This window comes from Protopterus annectens, chromosome 17.part0, assembly GCF_019279795.1.
Source record: "Protopterus annectens isolate FY-2018-M chromosome 17.part0, PAN1.0, whole genome shotgun sequence".
NCBI lineage: Eukaryota > Metazoa > Chordata > Ceratodontiformes > Protopteridae > Protopterus > Protopterus annectens.
The window spans coordinates 808,260,314-808,267,990 of NC_056751.1; the positions used below are offsets into that span (position 1 = coordinate 808,260,314).

Here is a 7,677-nt window from a genome sequence, read left to right on the forward strand (position 1 = left end):
ACACACACGCACACACGCACACACACACACACACACACACACACACACACACACACACACACACACACACACACACACACACACACACACACACACACACACACACACACACACACACATATGCTTGCACACACACATACTCGCCCACACACACAGGCATGCTAGCTCACACACACCCATGCACGCACACACACACCCACCCACGCACACACACACATACATACATGCACACACACACACACACACACACACACACACTCGTCCACACACCTATACACTCACCCACACAAACATGCACATACATATACACACACACGCACGTGCACACACACACAAGCACACACAAACGTGCGCATGTACACACAAGCAGACACAAATGTGCACATGCACACACACAAGCAGACACAAACGTGCACGCGCACACATACACATACACACACACGTGCCTACACACAAGCCCATACACACACAAGCACAAACATACTCACCCATATGTGTGTGCTCGCCCACACACATATACACTTGCCACACACACACACACACACACACACACACACACACACACACACACACACACACACCCACCTCATGTGTGCACTCATCATTACACCACGCACATGCTTGCTTGTCCCCTCACATAGACACACTCTTACCTCTGTACACACACTCACCCACCCTACCATTAAAAGAGAGCACTGCACCACTTACTCTAAAGTGAAGGACTGCAACCTCATTAAATCATAAACTAAAACAGAAAACATATGAATGTCTACAGAATATATAATGTGTGAAGGCAGTTGAATAACAATGAACCTGACTGCTTTTGATAGAAAGGGAGTAGCACTTCAGGAAATGTCAGTCATACCATCTGAAAGGAGAATGCAGACATCAGCACTCTTAAGTGTGCTTAGGTTTTGAGCAAAAGGCAACGGAAGAAGAGGTTTAAAAAAAAACTAATGGGCATACAGTTATGCCACAGCTAGGCATGACCCCCACAGGGGTTTTAATTTTGTTGTCTGATGGCTTGTCATCCATCTTACTAAAAAAGGAAAGAAGAAGTATAATCACAGTGAGCCGTGTAAAATGGACAAAATCTAATGTCATCAACTTATGTCATTCCAGAAGCATCCAAATATATTATCTACAAAAGCACTGCATTTCCCCCATGGAAATATATATAAATTTACTCAAGATATAATCTATCATCTGCACAGCAGAAAGACAAATACTCCAACCATAGGCAGATAAGTCTCAGTCCATCCAGTTTGAAGTAAAATCAGCTTTAATCTTCCATAGAACTCAGATAAAACAAGGTTAGCGCTTTCATGGTTCTATCACACCACTTCATCAGACCATAAAAGTGTATGGCTGTGGTACCATATAAGCACGTTCAATAATTAACTACAATCAATCAATAATCAAACAATTATTTAATCAAGAGCTAAAATCTGCATATGCCCTTATTATACAAACTTCTAAGTGCATCCATTGAACTTCATAGTTAAAAACTTAGTATAACAAATAACAAATGATAAAAAATTATAAAAACAGGTATAAACATCTCATTTAATAAGCCTCATAAAAATTTCAAGACAGCATACATTTAAAACCACAAGCCAAATATCAAAAACCAAGAATGAATGAAAGACTAAAGGACAAATACCATATTGTTTTCATAAATAATGAAATCAGATCTCCAGATCTGGGAGGGATGTGGCTAAGGTCTGTACCAGATTTAGTTAGAAACCCAGTTAGCCAAAGGCTGCAAGTCCTTCGTATGTCACTCTCAGTGTGCTACTTAGTAGCTACACCAGTCTACTTTCACAAGATTGAAGCCCACTACCCTGAAATGCACAATCCCGGTAACATAACATGGAAGAACAAAATGATGAAGACCACAACTTTGAACTTCTGGATTTGCACCCCATGCAGGACCTGTGTTAGTACTTAATCCTGGGTTTACACTAGTAGGAATATTCAGTACTCAAGATTTTTAAATATGGTGGTCTTCAATGTTTTGTTCTTCTATATTATGTTACTGTGATTGTGCACTTCAGGATAGTGGACTTGAACCTTGTGATAGTAAATTACCCACAGCATGCCCTGCACACAATCAATAAGATAAACTTTCTTTCATGCTGGGCTGTAACGTATTACAAATAAACTGTACCTATCTGAGATGATAACAATGGTGGAAGAGATAAAAGCAAAGGAATTCAGAGACAATGGGCAGAATAAGGGAAAGCTCTTGATTAATAAATGCAGCAGATGGAATATGTACGATGGAAGAAATGGGAGAGAAAGTGATAAATAAGCACAACATAATTACGAGGTACATATTAAAAAATGTGGGAAATACTTAGAAAATGTGGAAATGGGAAATGTTAAATGAACAAATGGAGAATACTGGGCTAAAACAGTTGCTGAATCTCAACTGTATTTCATTTTACCCCGGACTTAATATGTATGATATAGCAAAACACTTGTCTGTTAAAAATACAGGAGTGACATTAAGCAATACATTTTCGGAAGAAAACAAAATATACTTAGAGGGAATAATTATGTTACACTAGTAAAGTGTAAGTACCTGAGTAAGCTCTGTGAGCATAAATTACTTAAAACACATTTATTTCAGTTTTTCTAGAATATATAAGTAACAAGTCTAAAAATGGTTATAAAAGCAGTTATCTGTATATTTTAAGCATGCATAATACACGTACTGCTCAACTGTCCCATTTTTCACAGAATGCCCAGATTTTTGCCTCATATTTTCAGTCCTTTCCTAATAAAATTTGTGTTGTTTTCTGGCAAATCATTGACGACTGAAGTCACAAAATAATGGCATATATTTGAGTGTCGGACTTCATATCCTTTTGAAAAAAGCATGTTAATGCATAAACTATTATTCTAGCAACATTCAAAGTTTATAAGAGCAAATTTTAAAAATCTGTCCCTAATTTTGGGCCTTTGTCTCCCCATTATTTTAGACTTTGTCCAGATTTCTTCTGCCAAGAGGTTGAAAGGTAAGACCATACCTGACAACCTGTATGTTTTAAGCATGTACTATACATGAGGGCTGCATAGTATGTATGAAGAAAAGTGTGGTACACCACAATAAAAATTGCTTAAAAAAAGATAAGTTTTAACTTGAATATGCTACCAAAAATGAAGATCCATTCACAACTCACTTACTTGAATGGTACCTGTCAAAAAATTAAATTTCAAAATTCTGAGTCTTTCCAGTGATGAGACCTGTTACCTTTCAGGATGTAGATATCTCAGTAGAGTATGAAATGTGAAACACTTTAAATCCCAATAAATAATCAGACTACCAGTTAATTAACAGCCAGAGTTATCAGTGAATTCAATATTGACATTTACAAAGTTCATGTTCATCACAGTTCCTAAGGTTATTACCATACCGGTCAGCAGTGCACACAAGTTAGGCAATAAGATGGATAGCTGCTTGGCTTGCAAATATGATATGGCAAGTATCATAACAGCAACTGGACAGGTAAAATCCTTGGTTACAGTCAGGGTGTCCCCCAGGGCTCTGTCCTAGGCCCTTACTTGCTTAGATTGCATCTTTCACACCTAACTTTTGCATCTGAGGTGCTCTACAGTCTATAGGCAGACGACATGCAAATTAGGTAAACTGATTGTGTGTTACAGATAAGACATGCCTGCAAAATAACTTCACTAAATTAACCATTTGGGGACAGGAGAATAACACATAAAAATAATACATCAAAAACTAAGCATATGAGATTTGGGAACATAAATAGAAAGCTGAATATTTAAGACAGCACACAGTGAGTGAAACTGTAGACTCATTTAAGGACTTGGGTACATGGGTAGATCTAGCTATGAGTTTTTCTAATCATATCAAACAATTGGTTAATGATAGTTATAGATCTATAGGTTGTATAAAAATATTTATAAAGTCTAGGAAATCAAAAAATGAAGTTGTTGTTTGTTAGTTACATTAGACCCAAACCTGACAATACAATAACAGTACAGAAACCCTATAAGAAAACAAGCATGAGTAAACTGGAAAGAATACTGAGGAACTATATCAAGGCCATCCATGGATGTGAAATTTTAAGTTATTATGAAAGACTAAAATATTAAACTTGTACAGTGTCTCTTACAGATATCTAAGAGGAGATCTTATTCAGGTGTATAGGGCAGTTAGAGACAACTACCTCTGGGAATGTTTGGGGATATCAAAAAGTAATAGAGAATCATCAGACAGCTTACGTAGAAGATTCTATAGGAATGTGAAGTGTGCTAATCGATTCTCTGAAAGAATAGCTGATACATGGAACAGACTATCAAATTACATTAAAACAAATACTAGTTTAAGAATAGCCTGGACACTTATTATGGGAACAAGTGTTTTGGTATATTGGCAGGCTAAAAGGGCATTTATGCCCATGCTTGAAATATTTGTATGTATGTAATAAGGAAAGTCAAGTCTGAAATAATTTGTACTAATACAGGAAAATGAAAGGTTTTATATACTGCAAGATAGAAAAATGGGGAGGGGTGCTAACAGCTTCCGTACTGACATTCTAGCTGCCTATGTATGCATTTCTTTTTCTGACAAGAATATGCTACAGATGTTTTATTAAGAATGAGAGAATTGCTGTCACTTTTGCCCAGATGCCACTGAACTGAGGATTCAGGATGCAATCTGACCTTTGGAATGCTAATACCAACGTCTCAGATTACTTTGATTACTGAACAGCTGATAAAATGATCATTTGCTGGAGGTTAAAGTTTTTTTTCTGTGAAATTCCTGAATAAATGAACAGTGCAAGAGGCACCTAACCTAACCTAATGCCTGTTTGTCCCTATTTAATCTGACCTTACACACACACACAAACACACACACACACACACACACACACACACACACACACGCACACACACACACACACATATCACTCACCATTTAAGATCTTATCTATATTCTTAATTAGCGTTCTCGTAACACCTTGTGATAATAATACTTAGTCACAGCAACATCAGCAAACGTGCTCAGTTCTACGACCAGTGCACTGATAATGGTTATTGGGGTATTGACTGACAGGATAAAGGAAAAGCATTCATTTCAGTCCAAAAGAAATGCTACACATGTAGGTTTCAGTATTATAACAATGAAAAATGTCTCAAAGAGAAAATTAATTGTAAATATATATATAATTTTGTCTTTAACTTAGGCACCAAGTTATGGTCAACCACTCTGAAAATGTGAACAAAACTGTACGGCTACTACCCCAACCTTTTAGTACCCCTATTCAGATTTTTACACTCTAGGGCATTTCATAATCCACAGGATTTTCTGAGCAATGGGCCTCACAGTATTACAGACACTATCGGGTACCCACTCTGTAACAACAACCAAGTCACCTGGCAGCAGGTCCATGTGATTTAGCCAGTGAAAAGTACACTGAATTGTAGACTAATGTCAGCCAAGTAATGACAGAAATTAATGCCTTTCCAAAGCCCCACATCACCTACAAAACCAACACTTACATAACTTCTCAAGTAAAGGTAAGCACAGTAAATGAGCCACTAACGAGTAACCCATACACAACCTCAGTTTTCCATTGAGTTTCCTATCTGTGTCAGTGTACAGCCTCAGAAATACAGTGATAGAGATTAAAGAAAGGCTATCCTGAAAATTTGACCAGGGTGTGTTGAGCTGACAGCCCTATTCCTGAAGCAGTATCACTGCCCGTATCATAATGTATCATTAGGTACAGTATTGTCTCTTATTTTAAGCATAGCCATATGATAATATACTAAAATACACATAGCAACAATACGCAGTTGGTCCACAGGACTCAGACATCAAAACTTTGCCCTTTTGCTAACCAGTCATCTAACAAGAGCATCAGAAATGGTGACAGTGTAAATTACAATACTTCATGATAAGTGGAGATAGCCCATATGGGCATGTCTGTAGTGCTGCAAGGAGACATATTTACACACACACACACACACACACACACACACACACACACACACACACACACACACACACACACACACACATACACAGAGTTGTCTTATATGAGATTAGAATCCCTACCTATCTACTATTACACATTAGGGCTTGCAGTACTTATTGCATGTGACACGAAGTTTATTCGATATTAGATTGTCTGCCAGCACTCTTAAGGTGGATGACATCAGCAGGCTTTGCAGAGAAGGGCAATGTAAAGGCCAACAGCTAGTCAAAGGGCCATAAAATGCATACACATTGCACAGAGATAGCCTATATGGGCATGTCCGTAGTGCTGCAAGGGGATATATTTACACACACATACAGACACACACACACACACACACACACACACACACACACACACACACACACACAGTTGGCTGATGTAAGATTAGAACCCCTACCTATCTACTATTACACACTATAGCTCACAGCACGTATCGCATGTGCCACAGGTTACATCTGTTGTATCTATGATTGCAGGCACAGTACTTCTGGAATATGCAAATTAGCCTTGTGCTAGACAGCATGTGTGGCCTGCAGATTGATATTTCTTGGTACTGTTATTGTATCTAGTGTCCTAGGAATGGGATACCTGTTAACATCCCTGCTATGTGTGTACAGTTATCAGTACAGCCATATTTTGCTGGTTGCAGTTAGATAGGCAAACGTGGCCAGGGACAATATGGCCTGTCCAAGGCATGCGTTGAAACCATTGTACATTACAACACCTGCTCACCTGTGTCTGTCTACAAGGTGACATTCCGCAGGCACAGGGGTCTATGGGTAAGTGGATTACGTACTGTTGCGGCATTGGTCTGGTTCCTTCAAACAATTGTTGTGATATGTAAGTGCAGATAAGCTCAGCATTCCTAGGGTATGTGGGGACATTCTTACACCCACACACACACACACAGAAATATATATATATATATATATATATATATATATATATATATATATATATATATATATATATATATATATATGTGTGTGTGTATAACAGGGATATCTCTTTAAATGTTGCTGGCTATGTCTGTACATTATGTAAATGTGTTAGGTAGATATATGTGGAGAGTCTCTATGTATCATTGTAATTTATATAGCTACACACACACACACACACACACACACACACATATATATATATATATATATATATATATATATATATATACATATATCAGTATATGTACATGTGATACATACCGATAGATACACTAATAATGTGTGAGGGGGATAGGGACAGACACAATGTTGCTGTGTGTATGTACTGACATACTTCCACAAAGCAGGTCTTTGTGAGGAAGAGGCAACAGACTTACACTCAAGTTAGCTACGTGGATGAGCATGCCTATTGGGACTGTCATTACTTACAAGGTGATGCCAGGCCAGAACTACCTGTACTCTGGTCTGGGATTTTGTGTGCTGCAGACATTGGCTGCTGCACCTGTTTCTGCAGTACAGCACTTCCCTGAAATTTTCCAAGGCATTTCCCGGATGTGTGCAGTACTTGATATGTGACTGGGGTACATAATGTAACACCACACACAGGGTGACAGTCTGCATACCTCTCACTGTACATGTTTTTCCAGAATGTCCATCATTTTTCCCCATATGTCTGGTTTGTTCCTCATACATTTGTGGTGTTCCGGAAAAAT

At 38.1% G+C, this 7,677-nt stretch overlaps 1 protein-coding gene across 2 annotated transcripts in view; it reads right to left on the bottom strand.

Annotated features, from left to right (window-relative positions):
* LOC122791789 (intelectin-1a-like) overlaps nt 1-3,298 on the bottom strand; it is a 574,372-nt gene extending 571,074 nt beyond the window's left edge. The window contains exon 1 of one of the 2 annotated variants that reach the window (XM_044059726.1): nt 3,193-3,298. The gene's annotated coding sequence lies outside the window, so the exon portion shown is untranslated. The remainder of the gene's footprint in view (nt 1-3,192) is intronic. The other variant, XM_044059727.1, reaches the window with a different exon arrangement.
* Between the last annotated feature and the right edge of the window lie 4,379 nt (nt 3,299-7,677).